The sequence below is a fragment of the Oryx dammah genome, unplaced genomic scaffold (assembly GCF_014754425.2).
Source record: "Oryx dammah isolate SB20612 unplaced genomic scaffold, SCBI_Odam_1.1 HiC_scaffold_27, whole genome shotgun sequence".
Lineage (NCBI taxonomy): Eukaryota > Metazoa > Chordata > Mammalia > Artiodactyla > Bovidae > Oryx > Oryx dammah.
In genome coordinates this window covers 21,482,541-21,506,846 of record NW_024070211.1, presented here as the reverse complement: position 1 = coordinate 21,506,846, position 24,306 = coordinate 21,482,541, and positions in this window count along the sequence as shown.

The following is a 24,306-nucleotide window of genomic DNA, read 5'->3' as shown; positions in this document are numbered from 1 at the left end:
AGATCAAACCAGTCAATCTTAAGGGAGATCAAACCTGAGTATTCACTGGAAGGATTGATACTGAAGCTGAAGGTCCAGTAGTTGATGAGAACAGATGACTCATTGGAAAAGTTCCTGATGCTAGGAAAGGTTGAGGGCAGAAGGAGCAGAAGGCATCAGAGGATGAGATGGCTGGATGGCAACACCAATGAAATGAACATGAACTTGGGCAAACTCTGGGAGATGGTGAGGAACAGGGAGACCTGGAGTGCTGCAGTCCCTGGGGTCACAAAGAGTCAGGCACTACTGGGCAACTGAACAACAACAATACATCAGCTATTTTTTAAAGTGTCAGGTTAATAATATGTAAAATTTGGATCTTATGCATGGTATGGGGTTTCTATTGGATTAGTATGTTTCCCATTTAAATCCCTAAGTCCTCAGAATATCTGATTACCAGGTTTTGATTTGAGCCTTGGCCAGGGTGTTGAGTTATACACCAGCACCACACTCTCCAGGGCTTCCTTGGTGACTAAGATGGTAAAGAATCCACCTGAAATGCAGGAGACCCTAGGTTCCTTCCCTAGGTCAGGAAGATCCCCTAGAGGAGAGAATGACAATCCACTTCCGTATTCTTGTCTGGAGAATCCCACGGACATATGGAGCTGGTGAGTCCGTAGGGTCTCAAAGAGTCAGAGATGACTGAGCGCGTGCGCGTGCGCGCGCACACACACACAGGCACACAGTGGCCCCTCCCTAAAACTCCTACAACATTCAACATAGGAGATTCTCATAGAGCAGATAAGAGAAGCTGCATTTGGCTCACTTAGGAGGAAATGAAAGCATCGGACCTACATGGATGATTTGCCCAATTTGTAAACAATGGTAATCCATCCACTTGTCACTTGGCCTCCACCAGTAAAGGAATGGTCCTCCTTTTCCATCCTAGACTGTTCATGGACAAAGTCATAAGTCATCTTTCTTCAGTTCATCCTCCTTTCCTGCCTTCCACTCTCCACTCCTGCCCTTTGAATGTGATTGCTTACTTTCAGCTTCATCTATTGATTCAGGGCCTGCACTCAATCTTTGACTTTGTCTCTGGACAATTTTCCAGGTCAGAGTCTGCACTTGGTCTCTGGTGCTCTTACTCTGGCTCTCGGTTACACACTTACTGCATCAGCACCCGGGTTGACTCATCAGCTCACTTGGCCAGTCCCTCATACTGGTGCATTCAGGTGGGCTGATTTCTAGGCTTATCTTAAATATTCATAAAGAAAGACAGAGAGTGGCCTTTTTCAAAATTATTCTTGGTTAAGTTCAGAAATTGTATTTCTAAATGCCAAATAATGACAGAGCTGATGTACACAATTCAGGGCTCTTAGAATAGACTGATGGTTCTTGGTGCCCTTATTTGAGTTTAATTTCCTGGGTCCCATCATAACAGGTGTATGTCTTGGAGATGTTCACCATGCCTTGACTGAACCTCTACAGAATATAAGCAAGAACAATAATATGACAAAGAGTGGCATCATTGTGGTCACTTACCTAAGACAAGCACCCAAAGCAGGGTTATTTTTCCAATCTGACTCACAGGTTTAGGAGAAGGACCTAAGTGGATACAATTTTATTTGAAACTCTACCAGGCGAATGAGTAAGCACAATATTCGCCTAGAAAAAAATGATTTAGTTTAGGAAAATTGATACAAAAATATTATTCAATTAAAATTAAAGTCAGATGGAAAAATTTTAATCTAAGCCAGTAGACCGCTGATAGAGAAATTTACCAAAACAAGGCACTTAAAAAATGAAGATAAAGGAAACAGGAGTACATTTCAGTGCCATACCATGTAGAGGATGAATTTGTTTTTGGACAGGTTTAGAGAGTTCTCTAACCTTCTGTCTTCTAAATTTCCAATTAAAATATGAGCACAGGGAGTAGGGGAATGTGTTTGTTTACACTTGGCAAAAACTGATTTCCTGTTTCTAAGAAAAAAAGCTTTCAAAGCTTTTTTGGACTTCAAATAGCTCTTGCAAAACAATATTTTGATGAGCTAAGTGTAAATGAATCAGAAACATATGGATTGGATTTCCATTGAGACACACATGGGCTTAAACATAAGCTGAAGAGAATGCCTGGTAAGTTATACTTGGAATTGATGAAAACCAAAATGCGGTGAATTTTTCAAAACTTATTTTGAGATACCTTATGTCCTGTCCCTCAGCCCAAACACTGAAGGTTTCTTCTCTCTTTTTAGGAAATCTTCTTTGAAAGGTAGAAGTTTCTTACATGTTATTATACATGTTTCAATGCCATTCTCCCAAATCATCACACCCTCTCCCTTTCCCTCTGAGTCCAAAACCAATACAGAATTGTAAAGTAAAAATTAAAAATAAATAAATAAATTAAAAAAAAAAAAGAAAAGAAACATAAAAAAAAAAAAAGAAAGGTAGAAGTTACTTGTTCTTTAATGGAAGAGACTTAAGTTTCAACAAGCAGGCTTCACAGTGATACTGCCATTCACCTATGCTGCTCAAGACTTAAATTTTCAGGGCCACTAACACAAATGCATCTTTATTTTCAATGATTTTCTTTGCCTTTGATCCTTTCCATCTGATTTCTCTGACCTCAGAACAGAAGTATCTAAGGATAAGCGGATGGAGAATGAAATCTCCTGCTGGAAGTTTGCCTAAAATATGCATGCCTTGCTATGTCTATATCTGTGCATCCTATAAAGTTGGCTCCACAATAGATCTAGAAATGCTTTGTCTAAAGTGAATAATCTCAGAAATACATTGTCTTCTATCCTGAGTGGTATTTGAAATTGCATTGGAAACCATCTTGATAAAAAATGTTATAAAGGTAAATGATTTAGGACTATAAATTCTTATCTATAGAAGAGATGATTATATGATTAATGCTATTTATGTGGCCTAATCCTGTCAGAGTCTCAGGGGTTTGCAAAACAATGGTATAAAAAATGTCTCTCTTAGCTACTCATCAAAGCATTTGAATGGTATGTTTTTATTAGCTGAATACTGTCCCTCTAAAATGTTCATGTCTGTATCCTAATTCCCAGCGCCTCAAAATATGACAATACTTGGAGACAGAACCTTTAAAGAACCTTCAAAGAACCTTCATTAATCTATAATGAAGCAAGGAGAAAAACAAATATATAAAAATATATAATATCATTTATATGTGTAATCTAGAAAAATGATAGAGATTAACTTATTTGTAGAGAACAAGCATATAGATACCAAGAGGGAAAGCAGGGTAGTGGGATGGATTGGGAGACTGGGGCCTACATAACTAATAAGTATCTACTGTATAGCACAGGGAACTCAACTCAGTGCTCTTGGTAACCTAAATGGGAAGGAAATCCAAAAGAGAAGGGATCTATGCAAATGTACAGCTGATTCACTTTGCTGTACAGTAGAAAATAACACAGCATTGTAAAGTGACTACTTTGTTGTTGTTCAATCATTAAGTCATGTCTGACTCTTTGCAACCCCACGGACTGCCACACACCAAACACCCCATCCCTCACTATCTCTCACAGTTTGTTCAAACTCATGTCCATTGAGTCAGTGATGCCATCTAATCGTTTCATCCTCCACTGCCCCTTCTCCTGTATTATATTTTATGGGCGCAACTATATTATATTATATTATTATATTACAATAAAAACTAATTTAAAAACATTTATAGTGAGGTCATTAGGTTAGACTTTCACCCAAGATGACTGGTGTCTTTATAAGAAGAAGAAATTAGGAGACACACATGGTGGGAAGACAATGTGAAGAACAGGGAAAAAGAGGCCATTCATAAACCTAAGAGAGAGGCTTCAGGAGAAACCAACCTGGCAAACTCCTTGAGCTTAGATTTCTAGCCTCCAAGACTATGAGAAAATATATTTCTGTTGTTTCAACCACTCAGTCTGTGGCACCTTGTTCTGGGAGCCCTAGCTCCTTAGTGCTGTCATGAAGATATTTGTTCTCCATCATATACACATCATTGTGACCATTAACAACAGGCCAGAGTCTAGCATTTTCTTCCATAGAACCTGGAAGATGTCCTCCTAGAACCCAAGCTTTTGACTATGAAGAAAGTCATGGCTTTCCTACTGAAGCTTCTGTGATCATCAGCACATGTGAAAAAGAGTACTTAAGTCAAAGCAAGGATTCAGTTCTTAAATCCCAGGATAATCTCTTCCTGGCATTCCACTAGCAGTAGCTGAATCCCACTTCTTCCTCCACCCAAATTTTGTTCTTTACACATTTTCTTTGGGATCAATTTATACTTGACTTTCAGTCTTTCTTTTTTCTGCCAAAGTTGGGACTCCACTGCTAGCCTATTTCCTCACCTTTGGCCTGAAAATTATATTCTAGTCTCACAATGAAGCACTGAATTAATGGTAAATTGTGTGTCCATCTGACTGGACTAATTAAGAACACAGGGGCATCTATGCTATATGGCAGCTTAACTGCCCCACTTTATAAGTACATTCCCTTTCTTGCCCCTTCATAGCTTGGCTGTGTCTATCTACTCAGGCTGATGTTTCCTCTTGAAACTGATCTCCATTTCCCTGACAGCTGATTGCCTCCCCTCTGTATGTGCCAATGACAACCTAGATCACTGGTGCTGGTATCAGACTGCCTTTGTTCTTTTTTCTGACCCCTTTCATAATAATTGTGTGCCAAAGTTCCCCCATCTGAAGAAGGGGATAATAATAGTATATATATCCTAGGGTTATTGGGGGTTGAATAGATTGACACGTGTAAAGTGATTTGAACAGGTCTTAGAATATTGTAAAAGTTCCATAAATGTTAGCTAAAATACTGAGTGATAATGGCTGTTTTAAGATGTGAAAACATTTGATCATTACAACAACTCTGAAGGGAGGGAGTTGTTTCCATCTTTTACAAATGAAAAGCCTGATTGGATTTAAACCCTGAGGTTCCCATGCTCTTTCCAGAATAGTTCCACACTAGAAGAGAGAGTCAAAGGAAATAGGCCAAATATAAGGACTTCAGTTCAGTTCAGTTCAGTTCAGTTGCTCAGTCGTGTCCGACTCTTTGTGACCCCATGAATCACAGCACGCCAGGCCTCCCTGTCCATCACCAACTCCCAGAGTTCACTCAAACTCATGTCCTTCGAGTCAGTGATGCCATCCAGCCATCTCATCCTCTGTCATCCCCTTCTCCTCCTGGCCCCAATCCCTCCCAGCATCGGAGTCTTTTCCAATGAGTCAACTCTTCAGTTACCTAAACATAACTTGTCTTCATAAGGAGGTATTGGGAAGAAAGACTTATTTTGGAGAGGAGCTTAACATAATTATAACCAAGATAATGGAGAAGCTTTTATGCTTTTCTTAAGAGAAGAGTTGGACCAAGTCCCCTATAGTTAGACGCAAACTCATTATACAACATGGAATTTTAAAACCTATCCTAACTAACTGATTTGAAGTAAAGCACCCATATCTGTATTATATACTGAATAAATTGCCCAAGAAACTAAGATTATGTTGAAGACTTTGAATCGTGAGTTGGATGATCTCATAATCACAGCATTCTGAAGAGGTGCATTAATCCACTTTCATTTCATGTGTGGGAGCCTTGCAACTGAGATACGTGACAGTAAATTAAATCAACAAATCCCTAAGCAAACCAGTGGCTTTGGTTTCATGTTTCATGCTCCCTTCTCATTGTACTTGGCTAACCATGGTATTATTTCTGTTGGGACTGGGGGCCATAGACCACAAATTGTGTAAGGAGGAGTTGATGCTTCATGGGGGTTAGCTGATTGGAACTTTAATGCAATTTCTTACACTGTTATCTGTCATTTGTTTATAAAGTGGTAATACACAATATCTTTTGGAAATTCTATTAAAGACACCTAGTATTATATCCTATGGTGCTGTGCTTAGTTGCTCAGCTGTGTCCAACTCTTTGCAACCCCATGGACTATAGCCCACCAAGATTCTCTGTTCATGAGGATTCTCCAGGCAAGAATACTTGAGTGAGTTGCCATTCCGTCCTCAAAGTAATCTTCCCAACCCAAGGACTGAACCCAGGTCCTCCACACTGAAGGTGAATTCTTTATTGTCTGAGCCACCAGGGAAGCCTATATCATATGGGAGCTGTTCTTAAAGAGATGAGAATAACAGACCACTTTACCTACATCCTGAGAAACCTGTGTGAAGGTCAAGAAACAACAGTTAGAACTGGACGTGAAACAACAGATTAGTTCAAAATTGGGAGAGGGCTGCATATTGTCACCCTGCCTATTTAACTTCCATGCCGAGTACATCATGTAAATGCTGGGCTGGATAAGTCAGAAGTTGGAATCAAAATCACCTGGAGAAATATCGATAACCTCAGATATGCAGATAATAATACTCTAATGGCAGAAAGCAAAGGGGAACTAAGAGCTTCTTGATGAAGGTGAAAGAGGAAAGTGAAAAAGCTGGCTTAAAACTCAACATTCACAAGACTAAGATAGAATTCTGTCACATCACTTCATGGCAAATTGATGGGAAAAAGTGGAAGCAGTGACAGATATTTTCTTGGGCTCCAAAATCACTGAGGATAGTGACCGCAGCCACAAAATTAGAAGACACTTGTTCCCTGGAAGAAAAGCTATAACTAACCTAGACAGCATATAAAAAGCAGAGACATCACTTTGCCGACAAAGTTCCATATAGTCAAAGCTATGGTTTTTCCACTAGTCATGTATGGACATGAGAGTTGGACCATGAAGCAAGCTGAGCATTCAGGAATTGATGCCTCTGAATTGCGGTGATGGAGAAGACCCTTGAGAGTTCCTTGGACTGCAAGGAGATTAAACCAGTCAATCCTAAAGAAATTAACACTGAATATTTATTGGAAGTACTGATGCTGAAGCCAAAGCTCCAATACTTTGGCCACCTGATGCAAAGAGCCGACTCATTGGAAAAGACCCTGATGCTGGAAGATTGAGGGCAGGAGAAGAAGGGGACGACAGGATGAGTTTGTTGGTTGGAATCATTGACTCAATTACATGAATTTGAGCAAACTCCAGAGTTAAAGAAGGACAGCGAAGCCTGTTGTGCTGCAGTCCATAGGGTCACAAAGAGTCAGACACAACTTAGTGACTGAAAAACAATATGTATATGTGTGTTCGGTGAAGCATTTTTAGAATACAGAAATTGCTAAATGCAAAATATTCAATAATATTTTTGCCCTATTAAATAATGCATCTTTCAAGCTATATTAAAGTATCATGTAGAAAATCAGTCAAGGTGTTCATGATGTCCTAAGAGTAAAATTAGGTTACAAAGAAGCATCTGTTTCAACTATGAATAATTCTGTTGGGGGAAAATGATGAACGCCTGTTTTGTTTATTGTGTTTTATTTATATATTATTACAACTGCTGAAATGTATATTTACTACTTATGTTATTTCTCCCAGTGTCTTGGCAGGCTCAGGGTTCTTGAACATCCTCTTCTTTCTCTTCATCCAGTTGTTATTGTTCTATCTCTAAGTCAAGTCTGATTCTTTGCGATCTGTAGACTGCAGGCTCCCCTGTCCATACAGTTCTCCAGGCAAGAATACTGGAGTGGATAGGTAGCCATTCTCTTATCCAGGGGATCTTCCAGATCCAGAAATTGAACCCACGTCTCCAATACTTCAGGCAGATTCTTTACCATCTGAGCCACCAGGGAAGCCCAGTAAGTAAAACATAATCATTTAAAAATGTCATCTGATTTCAATAAGTGTTTTGTTTCTTCTCCATAAATTTCACACCCTCTGACCCTTTTCACATCTCTCAGATTTTTCTGCCTTTATTATTGCCTTGTGGTGGCCGGGTCTTGGCTGTTTCTTGGACCTGTTATTTTATGTGAATTAGTAACTGAATGATGATTATGCCTGAAGGAGTGTTGCTATATAAACAGTCCTATTTTCATTGATCTGTTGCCATCTATAATTTGGAAAGTTAAGGGAGGATGTTGAAGGGAACATGAGTGGGTGAGAAAGAAATGCTACAGGGTGAAAACATCAATTCTTGAATTTCATAATATATGATAAAAGTTGGTATGTTGTTTATTTCAGTAAAACATGAACCAGACTTTAAGCTGTTTCTGAGATCCAAAGAAGTAATCTGTCAAGTGGAACAGAGAATTTAAAGTGAAATGGTAGCTTTTTGGGGGAGACACATCAACAATAGAATAGAGAACACATATAGCTCAAATTTCCATCAGTGTAACATTCTCAAGGGAAACTTCCCAACAATAACTTAAGACACTTGTAATGAAATATAGAGTCAAGTAGTACTCAGACCCGGTACATAATATCTTATAATTTAATCATAAATACATGATGCCCAAACTACACTGATAATAAATTCATACTTGTCATAAAACATTTTAATGCATCTCATAAAAGATAGTGCATGAGGCATGAAGTTTGTTCATATCCAAATAAGAAAGAATTTGCATGACACGTTCTTCTGTCTTCAGGCACTGAAAAAAAAAACTGGTATTTTTTGTTTGTTTTATCTCACATATAATTCTGTGCCATCAGTGCTTTGTATTTCTAAAATTTGGCATAACTAACTTTAAAAAATCAACATAAGAGATTCCAGAACACGAACCATACCATTTGAGAGTTAAAAAAAACATAAAAATAATAGGGTTATTCTAAAAATTTTAGGAAGCATGTGAGTGATGATTGATTTCAATTTAACACCATAAAAACAAGGAAAGGAGAGTTAATTTCCATTATATTCTGAAGTTAAACTCTATAAACACTACCAAGTGAATAAAAGAGTCATTTAATGGTCAGGCAAAGTAGTATCAACGTTTGGCATGAAATGTTATTTTGCAATTTTTAACTAAACTAGGTTAAAAAAAATTTCAAGTAACTCTGTCTTACTCCCTTTCTCTGGCTCTGTCACACACACAGCCATTTTAAAAAGAAAAATAAAGCTTTCATGTACAGTGTTAGTAATGACAAAAGTACATTATGAGTATCCCCAAGTTAAAAGTGTCAGAGTAAAATAATATATCATAATTTAACTGACAATTATCTAAAATGAGAGTATATAATTCACTGAGTATATGAGATCCAAAGTTTGTCCATTATGCAAAGTCATAATTAGAACCAAAATGTAAATATATTTTTAATTAATAAATTATACTTAAAACAATCTTAAAGAAAACCAATGTATTACCTGACAGATAAGTCTGAAAGAGGAATTGGGAATGTGGAGTGAAGATATCTTACTCTTGGGCAGAAAATAACTGCAGAAAGTCTGCATTCTTCTCATCTGGGCAAACTTATAGGTTTGGATTCAACACTGTAGTGTGGTTCAAACCTGCAGTGATCGAGTAGATACAAACACCTAATTCTGGAGTTTAACAGCAGACTGGTTTGACACATTCCAATTTAAACTTTACTTTTATACATTTTTTTGTTTGTTTTTCAATACAGCTGAAAAAGCAAAACTCTATATAAAGGAATGTAAGTACTTTTAATACATATAGGAATGAATCATAAGTATTTATTTCTGATTTTGTACCTATTTGCATATAATGTGTTTTCATAGACAGAAAACATTTTATTCTGCCCTAATTTCATTTAGAACTTTTGTCATTGTTCCAATTTTAAAGATTGTCAATGGAACAGCTTTAATGTTGATGGGCTGCATTGAATTTTTAATTTTCTTTTATCCCTAGAATGGTCCTGATCTCTTGTTAGGATTTTGAAAATGAACGCTTGTTATGAAGTGTGACATGTTTTGTTAAAATGACTGAGATGTTGGAAAACAAGATAAGTGCAAGATTATTTCACTTTGAGAAAATTATGTGTATATTCTGTGGGCTTACCAGGTGGCTCAGTAGTAAATAACCTGCCTGCCCATGCAGGAGAAGCAAGAGATGCAAGTTCAATCCCTGGGTCACAAGATCCACTGGAGAAGGAGATGGCAACCCACTACACTATTCTTGCTTGGGAAATCCCGTGGAGAGAGGAGTCTGGTGGGCTACAGTCCACAAGGTCGAAAGAGTCAGACATGACTGAGTGACTGAGCACACACATACACACTCACACACACACACAAATACATATATATTTTTCCCCCACTGGCATAACGCAACCATTTTAAGTACCCAATTTGACACAGAAAACATATTCTTTATTGAGCTTTAGTAACTATCATATGAGCTTCCCTGGTGGCTTAGAAGGTAAAGAATTCACCTGCAATGAGGAGATGGGTTTGATCCCTGGATCAAGAAGATCCCCTGGAGAAGGAGATGGCTACCTATCCAGGTATTTTTGTCTGGAGAATTCCATGGACAGAGGAGCTCGGCGGGCTACAGCCCATGGGGTCTCAAAGAGTCAGACAAGACTTGAGTGACTAACACTTTCACTTCTTATTTTCCAATATATGGAATTGAGAACACAATTTTTCACAGCCAATTATCCAAGCATTCTTGATCTTTACATTTTTATAATTTCATAATTAAATTATAGATATGTTTTCTCAAAAATAAGAGTTTAAATTTGTATTAAATTAAGCTTAAATAGTATTTAAGTTGTTGCTGTTCAGTCACTGCCTTGTCTCTTTGTGACTCCTTGCAGTCCCCATCTGCAGTGATTCTGAAACCCAAGAAAATAAAGTCTGACATTGTTTCCATATTTTCCCCCACCTATTTGCCATGAAGTAATGGGACTGGATGCCACAATCTTAGTTTTTTGAATGTTGAGTTTAAGCCAGGTTTTTCACTCTCTTCTGTCATCTTCATCAAGAGGTTCTTTAGTTCTTCACTTTCTGTTATGAAGGTGGTATCATCTGCATATCTGAGGTTATTAATATTTCTCCCAGCTATCTTGATTCCAGCTTGTGCTTCTTCCAGCCCATCATTTTGCATAATGTACTCTGCATAGAAGTTAAATAAGCAGAATGACAATATACAGCCTTGATGTACTTTCCCTTGGAACCAGTCAGCTGTTCCATATCTAGTTCTAACTGTTGCTTCTTGACCTGCATAGAGGTTTCACAGGAGGTAGGTAAGATGGTCTGGTATTCTGTTCTCTTCAAGAATTTCCCACAGTTTGTTGTAATCCTCACAGTCAAAGGATTTAGCATAGCCAGTAAAGAAGAAGTAGATGTTTTTATGGAATTCCCTTGCTTTTTCTACGAGCCAATGGATGTTGACAATTTGATCTCTGGTTCTTCTGCCTTTTCTAAATCCAGTTTGTACATCTGAAATTTCTCAGTCCACATACTGGTGAACCCTAACTTAAAGGATTTTGAGCATTACCTTGCTAGCATTGAAATGAGTAATTTCATATTCAGACATTTATTTATATTTGTATGTATTTAATGTATACATGGGCTTCCCTCGTGGCTCAGAGGTTATAGCATCTGCCTGCAATGCAGGAGACCTGGGTTCGATCCCTGGGTTGGGAAGATCCCCTGGAGAAGGAAATGGCAACCCACCCCAGTATTCTTGCCTGGAGAGTCCCATGGATGGAGGAACCTGGTGGGCTACAGTCCACAGGGTTGTAATGAAAGCTAAGTTTTTCATCTACAGAAAATTCTATTGAGGGAGCCATAGGGTCATATCTTTATCCTGGACAAATGACCAGTTAGAAGACCCACTTATTACTATGTAAGTGTTCAATGATTCTTTAATATATTTTAGAAGAAAACAGAGTTCAGAGTTATAATCCTTGCCCTCAAGAGATCTGTTACAGAAAGTGAGCTTCATACTCACTTTCCGGCTTCTGATTATTTAATAGGATTTTTATTCTCAAATGATTATTTGAGTCAGTCATTTAGCCATATTCTGCCTTTTCCTCCTTAAAGATTATTAGACGCATAATATGGAAGACTCACCTCCCACATTCTCTTCAGAGAAGTACTATGGCATGCGGATAGTGGCGTAGATCACGAGTGGTCTCCATCTTCAAGGTCTTCCTCAGAGCACAGAGTCCCCACCTGAGGTCACATCATTCCTGTGGTAGCCCATATCCAGGAACTGACATCAGGAGCGGCCAAAATCCAGTCATTTAAGACTCACTGAGGGACAAGTCTGCCAGACCACATGTACTTCAGGGCTCTCCGTGTGCTTGGCCAAAGCTTTGTTGGGGTAGCCTCAAGGTTTGAATTCTTTCTTTGCCCAGTTGTTCTGCCAGAGCCTTTCTTCCCCGGGCTGATACTCAATAAACATCCTTCACACCAAAGGATACTGATGTGCTATTGTTCCATTTCTGCTTCTAAAGATTATAATCTGTAACAATATAAAATCAGAAGTGGAAAGTGGTTATAAAATGGACAAGAAGTGATTTCATTTTGACATCTCATTTTTTGTGTGTCTAATGCTATGGGAATGTGGATTATATTCTTAAAGTTTATATTATACTTTCAGATGATTAGTTCTTCAAAGCTACATAATTGAGTATAACTTCTGTTGGCTTCTTCAGTCCTAGGTGCAAATTTGAAAGTGATATTTTAGATCTTATTGCTATTGTTGTACCTTCTCCGATGAATCAGAATAATGGGTGTTGCATACATCCTCTGTGGTAGTCAAGTTGGTTCTGTTAGCTCTGCACAGGGGGTATTATCTTCTTTGAAATTCTCACAAAGAGAAGATCAAAGTAGCCAGATCATCTCAAACCATAGATTATGAGTCAAGCAGGGTTGGCCCAAGACAAGTATCTGATGTGTGTTTAGTCATATGGTGAGTCAGTGTTCTAATCAAGGGCAGAGTTAATCAGTGGGGGTTTTTTGCTCACCATGTGAAACCTTCAAGTGCTTTTTCCAGAAGGAATATACATGCATTCTTTTGGTACATTTGGTTTTGCCTGTGCATCATTGTATTTCTCTTCCCACCACCACAAGACAAAGAAATTAATTGCAGTCAAAAATAAAGTCATAAGCCTCTGGCAAGCTAAAATTAAGAACAAAATATGAAAAGGGTGTTTTCCTCTGTACTTTAAGAAGTAAAATAGATATTTCACAGCTGGGTAGGGAGAGAAACAGGGAGATGAAGTGATTCACTCCAGATCACAAGCCAAGTTGGTGGCAAGGCTGGAACTAGAATCCTGATGTAGAGGCTGACGTTTAACCACATCATGCTGCATTCCAATGAGACTTCTTTGATTGACTAGTTTTGATGTAACCAAAAAGATACCTCTTCAAAGTCGACATTTCACTGATATTTACTGAGCATCTACTGTGTGCCTGGTACTGCTTTAGACATACTACAAAAGGGCAATGTATCCAATAGACAGGATTTTTGTTGTCAAGGTGTTTACTTTCTGGCAAAGATCAATTTTCAATCCTGCTAAAGCCACCTATAGTGTAGCAATAACAGAATAACTATTTAAACACAGAAGAAAATGAAAAAAATTTCCCCGACTATTTCTGTGTCCATGGGTATCTCTAGGCAAGAATACTGGAGTGGGTTGTCATTTCCTTCTCCAGGGGATCATCCTTGACTGGGGATCAAATCTCTGTCTCCTGCATTGGCAGGCAGATTTTTTACCACTGAGCCATCAGGTAAGCCCTGTAATTCTATATAGAGCAACATTTCTTTCTTGACCCTGGTTCCATCAGACTAGAGCAAGGCTGTACTATGGACTATGTTAGCAATGGTCCCAGTTCACCTGATTAGCCTTTTTTGATAGCTGCTTAGAAGTGTTGTAACATTAAGTTACAAAGAGAATATTGTTATAAATGAGATTTTGAGTTTGAATAGCAAACAACCATGTTTTTCTAAATTATTGGACCATGTTTTTGTAAATTAATGTAACATTTAATGTTGCTGTTATATCTAATGTTAGTGTTAACATTTAACATTATAATATTTAAAAATAATTACTTAGGCAACTTATTTTTCTTTGCAGAAAATCTGCAAGTAAGTTGTCAGAACAGTAGTTGTTCAATTCCCAATTCATTATGAGTTTTTAATGGTCCCCATTGTGACCCCATGGACTATACAGTCCATGGAATTCTCCAGGACAGAATACTGGAGTGGGTAGCCTTTCCCTTCTCCAGGGATCTCCCCAATCCAGGGATTGAACCCAGGTCTCCCACATTGCAGGCAGATTCTTTACCAGCTGAGCCACAAGGGAAGCCCCTTTCAATTGTCAGAAGAGCTCAGTTAAGGAAACTCAAGGAATCATGGACTCCATGAAGTATAAAGTAAAACAAGGTCTTAAAAAATGATTTGTTGATAGATTTTGATGTTCTCTTTTTATAGCCCCTTGTGCATCACTGTCATATCACTTAGTACAACTTGAACTAAGCAGATTCAATTACTTCTTTTAAAATATTTCTCTTAATAGAGAAACAGCATGGTTGTACTAGTGATTAACAGCAAGGACTCAGAAGCCAGTCTATTTTGCTACCACCACTACCTCTGTAGTGTTGGACATGTTACTAAACTCCTTTTGTTACTCCTTCCAGATAATCACAATGGTATGATCACTCACACTCACCTAGAGCCAGACATCCTGGAATGTGAAGTCAAGTGGGCCTTAGGAAGCATCACTATGAACAAAGCTAGTGGATGTGATGGAATTCCAGTGGAACTATTTTAAATCCTAAAAGATGATGCTGTGAAAGTGCTGCACTCAATATGCCAGCAAATTTGGAAAACTCAGCAGTGGCCACAGCACTGGAAAAGGTCAGTTTTCATTCCAATCCCAAAGAAAGGCAATGCCAAAGAATGCTCAAACTACTGCACAATTGCACTCATCTCACATTCCGGTAAAGTAATGCTCAAAATTCTCCAAGCCAGGCTTCAGCAGTATGTGAACCGTGAACTTCCAGATGTTCAAGCCGGTTTTAGAAAAGGCATAGGAACCAGAGATCAAATTTCCAACATCTGCTGGGTCATCAAAAACGCAAGAGAGTTTTAGAAAAATATCTATTTCTGCTTTATTGACTATGCCAAAGCCTTTGACTGTGTGGATCACAAGAAACTGTGGAAAATTCTGAATGAGTCAGGAATACCAGACCACCTGACCTGCCTCTTGAGAAATCTGTATGCAGGTCAGGAAGCAATAGTTAGAACTGGACATGGAACAACAGACTGGTTCCAAATAGGAAAAGGAGTACATCAAGGTTGTATATTGTCACCCTGCTTATTTAACTAATATGCAGAGTACATCATGAGAAACACTGGGCTGCAAGAAGCACAAGCTGGAATCCAGATTGCGGGGAGAAATATCAAGAACCTCAGATATGCAGATGACACCACCCTTATGATAGAAAGTGAAAAAGAAATAAAGAGCCTCTTGATGAAAGTGAAAGAGGAGAGTGAAAAAGTTGCCTTAAACCTCAATATTCAGAAAACTAATATCACAGCAACCTGTCCCATCACTTCATGGGAAATAGATGGGGAAACAGTGGAAACAGTGTCAGACTTTGTTCTTTTGGGTTCCAAAATCACTGCAGATGGTGATTGCAGCCATGAAATTAAGACACTTATTCCTTGGAAGGAAAGTTATGACCAACCTAGATAGCATATTATAAAGCAGAGGCATTACTTTGCCAACAAAGATCCGTCATCTAGTCAAGGCTATGGTTTTTCCAGAGGTCATGTATGGATGTGAGAGTTGGACTATAAAGAAAGCTGAGCACCAAAGAATTGATGTTTTTGAACTGTGATGTTGAAGAAGACTCTTGAGAGTCCCTTGGACTGCAAGGAGATCCAACCAGTCCATCCTAAAGGAAATCAGTACTAGATATTCATTGCAAGGACTGATGTTGAAGCTGAAACTCCAGTACTTTGGCCACCTCATGCGAAGAGCTGACTCATTTGAAAAGACCCTGATGCTGGGAAAGATTGAGGGCAGGAGGAGAAGGGGATGACAGAGGATGAGATGGTTGGATGGGGTCGGAAAGAGTCGGACACAGCTGAGCGACTGAACTGAATTGAACTGAATGCATTGAATAATGTCCAAAGTTCATGTGGGGCTGAGAATCCTCACCAGCCAGAGTGAAGACCCTGATGCTGGGAAAGATTGAAGGCAGGAGAAGGGGACGACCGAGGATGAAACGGTTGGATTGCGTCACCAACTCAATGGAGATGGGTTTGGGTAGACTCCGGCAGTTGGTGATGGATAAGGAAGCCTGGCGTGCTGTGGTTCATGTGGTTGCAAGGAGTCGGACACGGCTGAGCAACTGAACTGAACTGAACATAGTTATTATAAGACTTAAATAAGTTATTATTTGTGACATGCCTGGACTAATGCTTATCATGTTATATCCTTATTTAAAATACAAATAAAATTTTAAAACTACTTTTTCTACTATTAATAGAAAGAGGAAACATATCTGTCTTAATTCTTGCTTGTATCCTTCTACAGCCATAGTTACATGTGGAGTCGTTCAATAAATTAGTATTTAATAAAAGACTGAACAAATATTGGGGGCCAGAAATGGTAAAAAGTTCATACATCTTTAGTGCAGTAGATCTTGAATAATATAACAGGGTTAATGTTACTACTGATTGTGGAGTCTCTCCCTGGGTGCTACACAAATATCATTTTTACTTGACATTACAGCAGCCCTAAAATAGAAGAATCAAATCTCAACCTCACAGATTAGGTAACTGAAACTTAAAGAGGCTAAATAACTTGTCCAAAGTCACAAAAGTAGTCTGACCAGAGCTTAGCATCAGATCCAGGTCATTTTGGTGTCAAAGTCCATTTTCCTCCCCTGCTATTCAATCTTTCCTCAAGAAAGAGTGTTTGGTGATATCAGGTAGGAAAGATTGAAATTCACAAGGAAAAATTTATAGGCACCTAAGAAAGACAATATTACAGGATGTAATTACATATTATAAATACAATATTACATAAGAGTCTTTCAAAGACAACTCATCTTCCAGGCTGTCTTCTAAACAAACACTGAACCCAATGATTTTAGCAATATTCCACATAATTTGCTAACATTTTTTACTGCTGTCAGTTTATTGCAAAACTAGAGACTAAGTTTGAAGTCATGTTAGTTTGGTCTAAAGTATACTTAAGCAAACTGTCAGTACTTCTAAAGTTCAGAATTTTAATAGAATGCATATAAGATATTTCCTCAGTGAGAAACTGAAGAGAGAACCACTGTAATTTGATTTTGTGCAAATGGAAAAAAAAAAGTCAAAAATCATTACATACTTAGTCATAAACCATAGCGCATAAGCCACAATTCATAAGCCTACATTCAGATCTATGAATTTAGAAATTTAGAAAATGAAGGAAAATGAGCAGAAGAGCTAGGCGGTTGTTGGAAATGATGCAAAGCTACCCAAGGAATCTTATGATAGAAACTCACTCAGCCTGAAGAATTCACGAAGCAAAATTTCAGGAAGAATGAAATTGACTTTCCTGACCACACCTTATCTGTCCTTCCTGAACTGAGCCTTGTGTCCTGATTTCATTTTACTGTGACGTCTTATAAATGGATTCCTGCGGGGCATATTGAACCTATGTCAGTTATAACATGATGCAACATAGTCATCCAGCACAAGGAAGTTGTTCTTCATAAGAAGAAGACACAGGCCACAGAGACACAGAAGGGTTTTGATAAAGATCAATATGACAGCCATGGTAGCCACCTGAGCAACATTATTACCTCATTAAATAGCTCTGATCTACCCTTTATCATTCCATAAAACATCAACCAATCATGCTTAGCTAATCATAACTAAAGACTGAATACCTTCTCCTCTGTTTACAAACATTGTTTTGAAATTCTTTTCAAGGGACAGTCACTCTCTAAAATCTAAAACAAGCCAGAGATGGATGGTACCAGGAGAAAACCTGAAATCTTAGTTTTTGGTTTTTTTTTTTTTTTGTCTGTCTTATTTACAACTGGATCTACTTTTTGTCTTGTTTGTGATTCAATTCTATTTGTCTGCTTAGCACCCAGTTTAAAGCTGCAAATTTACAGCTCACTGACTGTGGTGTCAAAACACATTTTGTGTTATTGCTGTACGAAATCAACTCTTCACAGTAACTGACTAAAAGAAGGCAAATTTCAAATTTAGTTACAGCAATTAAACAAGGATTTCTGCGTTTGTACAAAGTTCCGCTCTCACTTATTCGTAAGTGTTCTGATAGGTCTTTGAAATAAAAACATGATTATGTAAAGAAGTAATGGGTGATATAGCAAAGGCCTGAGAGTGGGTCTGCTCTAGACAGTGGGAGGTTACTCTCTCTTGTTTTCAGTAATTTTCCCGAAAAATTAATTGGAAAACTTAGTTCCTTTCAGCCATTAAATGGGGAAGTTGAACCAGTTGACCCTAAAGGACAATTTCCAGGTTTTACTTTCTATGAAAACAAAGCAACCTCATGAAATATGTGGTTAGAGCTGATAAATGAGTGATTCCCCTTGTGAATGACCTAGAATTTGTCATAAAAACAGAGAGAAGATAGACTTAGGATGGCAAAGGCAAGTGGAAATGGCAGGTCTTTGTGAGATATTATAATCAGTAAACCATTACAGACTGTTCTTTGTAGAGTTCCTTCTCTCCAGGCAGCATTTTGTCACAGTGTTTAAAACTCTTTTCTCACACCAGGTAGGTGCTGGCCCATTCTATGCATGAGGAAAGCATTCTTTAACATATCCAATGCACGTTGCTGAGAAAGATTTAAGCCAAGGTCTGTCAAGTCTAAAAGTAAAAATTAAAAAGTGGAAGTGTTAATTGCTCAGTCATGTCTGATTCTTTGTGACCCCTTGGACTGTTGTCTGCCAGACTCCTCTGTCCATGAGATTTTCCAGACAAGAATACCAGTGTGGGTTGCCATTCCCTTCACCAATGGATCTTTCCCACCCAGGTTTCAAACCGGGGTGTCCTGCACTGGCAGGCAGATTCTTTACCGTCTGAGCCACCAGGGAAGCCCCAAACGTAAAAGGAGGTGTCGAGAAGTCAGATACTGTCTTCTGAAATCAACAAGCCAAAGCAAGCAAGCAAACAGACAAACAAAAAACAGATCTTAACTCACAGCATGACCCTCTTTCACAGTAAGAAGAGTGCATGCTTCTGTCTTTTGGGCACTCTTCTGAACAAACAGAAGTACGTGTGAGCGCTCTGGGGCTGAATAGCATGGCCACGGTGGAATGTTGTGGTAATATAAATTACAGAGAAGATGCATGGCTTTTCATCTCGTGCCCTCACCACAGATGTCTGTGGGATGAAAGCAGGAGTTGCTGCCAGCTACCCGAGTCCTGCAGTGCTGACACCCTGTAATCGTTTGCTGGATTCCTAACCTCCCTCTTCATCACCAAACCTCCTCTCAGGGCTGCTTTATGGTACACATTTCAGTAGAAAAAAACCAACTCGCATTGCAATTAATTTTGCCTTGATAATTTCACAACATCCTTTGAGATCACAATAACCCCCAGGATATTGTGCAACTGGGGCTGGAAATCTCTTGCTTAAGGTCCTAACTTTGTGAAAGAAAAGCAGGTGAAAGTGAGAAAACTGATCTCATTTAAAACAACTGAGTTGGCATTAGTGGCGAGGAATGAAAGGACTGGTAATGCTGGTAAAAGTTTATCTCATCCAAGTTAACATTTTTAGTGTTCCTATTTTTTACAGTATTTTTCTAGGCAATGCACTGTTGCTCACCCTGAAAAAAAGATTGTGCTATTTTGTGGGTTTTTTTATCCCCCTCTGGGACAAGCCTTCTGTAACCTACCCTGACTCATCCATGTTAATTTAAAATAATATAAATAAGCAAATACATGACTCAATAAATGTGATGAGTAAAGAGAAAACCGTGTTTGGCTGGCAACCCAATCCTACATTTTAATTAAGAAGCATGTCTCACACGCCATCAATAAGTTTTCAAGTGACCTGTCATGACCAGTTCTAATCACAAGCGTGTCATTCACTTGTTTGTAATAAATTGGCAGATTATGCTAATATAAGAAAGGAAGGCTATCAATTTTATGTGTGCCAGACAAGCGATGCCATCGATTTCAAAATTTATGATATGCCCTTGAAAGAGGAAGATGGTTAAGGATAGGATTTTACAAACAGAATAAAATGTTACAGAGGATAATCAATTATATATAGTTGACAAATAGGTGGAGAAAAACATTGTAAAATATTATGATTTCCTAATGGTCAAACGCTCATATATTCAATGTCACTTTTTGTGCCTATTAATCTTTCAACGAAAGGAACTCTGATGATAGCAGATGTGTCAGTGATCAAGTTTGGGAAATTGATATTTTATTATAAGTATTTGATTAAAAATGTCATAAAGATTCCATTGATTGGGAGTCAAATTTTCTTAGTTCAAGAGATAAGAAAGCAATACAAAATAAGATAATATTAATTCTACCAATAAAGTTTAAAAAATCACTATGTGATTTCTTCTATAGAAAAATCATTTAAGTTAGTTCACATGCTCACGTTTATATAAATGAGAGTTTGTAGTGACAGTGGGGATTTAGAGGCTCACAAGAGAAACCAGGGTAGATTTACGGTCAGATAGAGCAATAAGATTATAGCTTAATAGGCACAGTTAAGTATATCTTATATCCTACAGTTATAGCCAAATCCAGTTGCTTGTCTTTAATTAAAAGATTATATTTCGTCCTGAAGCCCACTTTCAAAACACATGAAAAATCCTTCATAAAACTGGAAAAATATATTTACACTACATTACTTATGAGCAGACCAAAGATCATCAATTTGTCTACGCTTATCAACCTAAAAACAAAAACACATAGCAGACAAGCAAAGCAAGTTAAACCCTTAAATCTTAGACTTGCATTTAGCCATTTTTATCTTACACAAAGTTAATGCATTCAAGCATGCACACACACACACACACACACACACACACACACACACACACATGCACAAGCATATCCATGATACCCAACATAAAAGATAATTGATTACTTCTAGAAAGTTCTGGAAGTATTTATTATACTGATATTTATCACATTTGAAAAATGTTCACATTAAGACATTAGTTGCTTATTGTATGAAATTTCCGTATAGTTTGTCACTGTCCCAGCATAACAAAAAGATAAATTTATTTATTATGAATAGTCTTACTTAGGTAATTTAAGAATATTTGATCCCAAATGAAATTTGGCCCCAATTGTTCAATTTCTTTTAATAGCTGATATGATTTTATATGCTATCTGCTATAAAGTAACTCCATAATTTTTTCTTAATTTAACTATAATTTCTAGATACTTTTTAAAGTAAACACTTAGTTGCTTTTCAGATAAAAATGATATATTTTTAAAACATTCTAAAATGAGGTCATTTGGAACATATTACAATTTTTGTTAAGAAATCTTTTCCTGAACATTTGTAAAACTCAGAGTAACACATTTTAGCAAGTACAGTGTGTACTCATCTTCTGGGGATGTTCTTTCTCATTGTGATTTGAATCTTTCTATGTCTGTGTTAGTTGCTCAGTCATGTCCGGCTCTTTGCCACCCCATTGACTGTAGCCAGCCAGGCTCCTCTGTCCATGGGATTTTCCCAGAAGGATACTGGAGTGGGTTGTAATTCCCTTCTCCAGGGGATCTTCCTGGAGGGAAGGAAGGATCTTCCCAGGGATCGAACCCAGGTCTGCCACATTGCAGGCAGACTCTTTACCATCTGAGCCATCAGTTTCTGATTTGAAATGATCTTTGTTTTGTATATGCAAGTCTATGGAATTCAGATGATGGATTCATACAGGTCATATTTCTCCATCCAGTGTCTAACTGATTTTATCAATTTGTTTTTTTCATAAAGAAAGAAATAGTTTAAAATAAAATCAATACCTTATCTGTAATAATTACCAAATAAATTTCCATCCCCAATAGTCACCCTTTATTGGCTTCACCCATTTCCTAGTGGGCACATTTTTGACTCTAGATCAAACAATTTTTTATGGAAGAACCATTCTTAAGTGTTTTACAAAAGCATTTTCCTGTTCTGAGTTAGTTCATCGAAATGCATCCTGCCAGCACAAGACCCTTTAATGCTCTCTTATGTTTTGAAGCTTTAAAAAACCCCCTCCAGATGTGTCTAGAGTCTAAAATTAAGTTGGTTTTCTCTTTTCCTGTTTTCAAACCTCTCAAAGAATAAGTAATATTACTAACTGGACTGAGATATGATCTTTTAAAATATATGTGGCATTAACATAATTCTATGATGCAAAAGTACAAAGACTGAAAGAACCAAGGACAGAGGAGAGGAGTCATGTTTTCTCAAGACTTGCATTATGCTGAACTCCGGTGGAATAAGTCCAAAATGGAATTAACTCCAAATGTTTCCTGCTTTCTGCCATCATAATAGTTTCATATTTCCTTCATTTCATGTCTTCCACAAGTTTCACATTTAAAGCTGTCATCTTTGAAAACACTGAACGTATTTATGCCATGTCTGTTTCCTGATATATATTTCAGTCTATCATATTCTAGTAGTTACTAGACAAAAAAAGAGATTTCAGATTTATGTGTAATAGAGAACTTTAGATTAGGGAAGAAATGCATCTCTCTCATGCCAACTTTAAAATAAATCTCCCTTCTTATTCTAAAAAATATGACAATATTGGTGAACTTATTTTTCCCATTAAACTGCAGAAACAACCAAATTAGACCAAGCTCATGTTAAGAAGGCAATGGAGACAGGATAAAAAACAAAAACAGAACAGAAGGAAATATTAGGTCATGATGATAGTTAACATATAATCCACATTCCTATGGTTAGGGTCACATTAAGATCTTTATTTATAAAAGAGCATTACATTAAATCTTCCATAATGTGCTGATATAAGTATTCTCAACCCCTGCAGGTTATAGATGTTAAGTAAAACTGGCCCGGGGTCATGCAATCAGAGTCAAAATTAAATTTAACCGATCTGATTCCCCTAATCACATTTCTCATTTCTCCTTTGAATAATCTCTGTAACTATTACACCTCAGTGCTGTTGTAAAAGAATATGAAGAAGGGAAGACATAGAAGAAGGGAGAGGAGAAGCTGTAGGAGGAGGGAGATGTGAGGAGGAGAAAGGGGAGGAAGCTGGCATGATGGGACATGACCACTAACTGTATGTAGGTTCTCACTATTGAAATCAATTTAAAATGGCATTACCTGATTGGATCGCTATTGTTTTGAATACCTAGCTTCCCAGTAGATTTCTGTGCAAAATAGAAAAAAAAAAAAAAAAGAGGAAGAAAAGGAGAAGGAAGAGGAGAGGAAGAAGGGGCAGGAGGAGAAGGAGGAAGAACAGGCAGAGAGAAACGACTACTCCATCTAAATATTAATAACACATCTACTCAAATCAGACGTTAGCAGGAGGGTGTTTATAGCCTCAGTGCAATTCTTTTACTGCACAGTAGAGACACTGAGCTGGCTCTTGCCTCTCAAATTCAAATGTCAATGTAATGGCTAACTCATGCAAACAGTCTTTTTTTCCTGGGAATGAGCCAGCCAAGCAATAAAATTTCGATGAGAAAAGCGTCATGATGCTTGTTTGTGGTACTTTAAATAGTGCCAACTGCTACTACAGATGAAATACACAGAGTTGTGAGAGCAAGAAAGCAATTGATTGAGTACACTCTTTCATCTTGAGAAATAATCTTTTGCCTCAATATGAGCTCTTTCCTTTGCCTTTTCCCATTTTGTCAACCCAACAGTTTCTTCTCAACCTTTTTAAGAAGGGAGATAGGACCATCTATGACATGGAATTAAGCGTTTCCCCAATAAAAGTCACAATTATACTATTTTCATACTTGCCTCATTAGTAATGGAATGTTTGAGTGCTTGTGCATATGAATAAAAGGATCTTCCTGCCAAAACTTAAATCCTAATCGAAGACAGGTAAAATGACTAAAAACTAGGTTTCACAGAATGAGCCTATAATTTTGACTGTAAAATATCCCTCCTCATCAATCAGCACTGGTCAGGGGCCCAGGTTTAGACTTCAGAACATATTTTTTTTCGGTCTAAATTTGTCAAAATAATGTGTATATTCAGTTACTTTATGAAACTACATCCAAGTAAATATGTGGGGGAAAAATAGAGACTTTCTTTTATATTTTCTTACTTCTGAAAATTACTCACTAAAGATAATCTGTTTAGCCATTTGTAAAATTATTAAAGAAAAATTATACAAATATTAATTGGAGTATAGATTTCTCTGATGAATAAAACATGTGTTAGTCTTGTAGTCTTTCCTCAATGTTGGACAAAGATTTTCATTTCTATAATGCCAGTTCCTCTATTGACACAAGATTTTCTTGGCTACTAAGTTTAATCCATATGGCCTTGCTCTTAATCTACTACTTTTGTCATTATCAGGAATATACA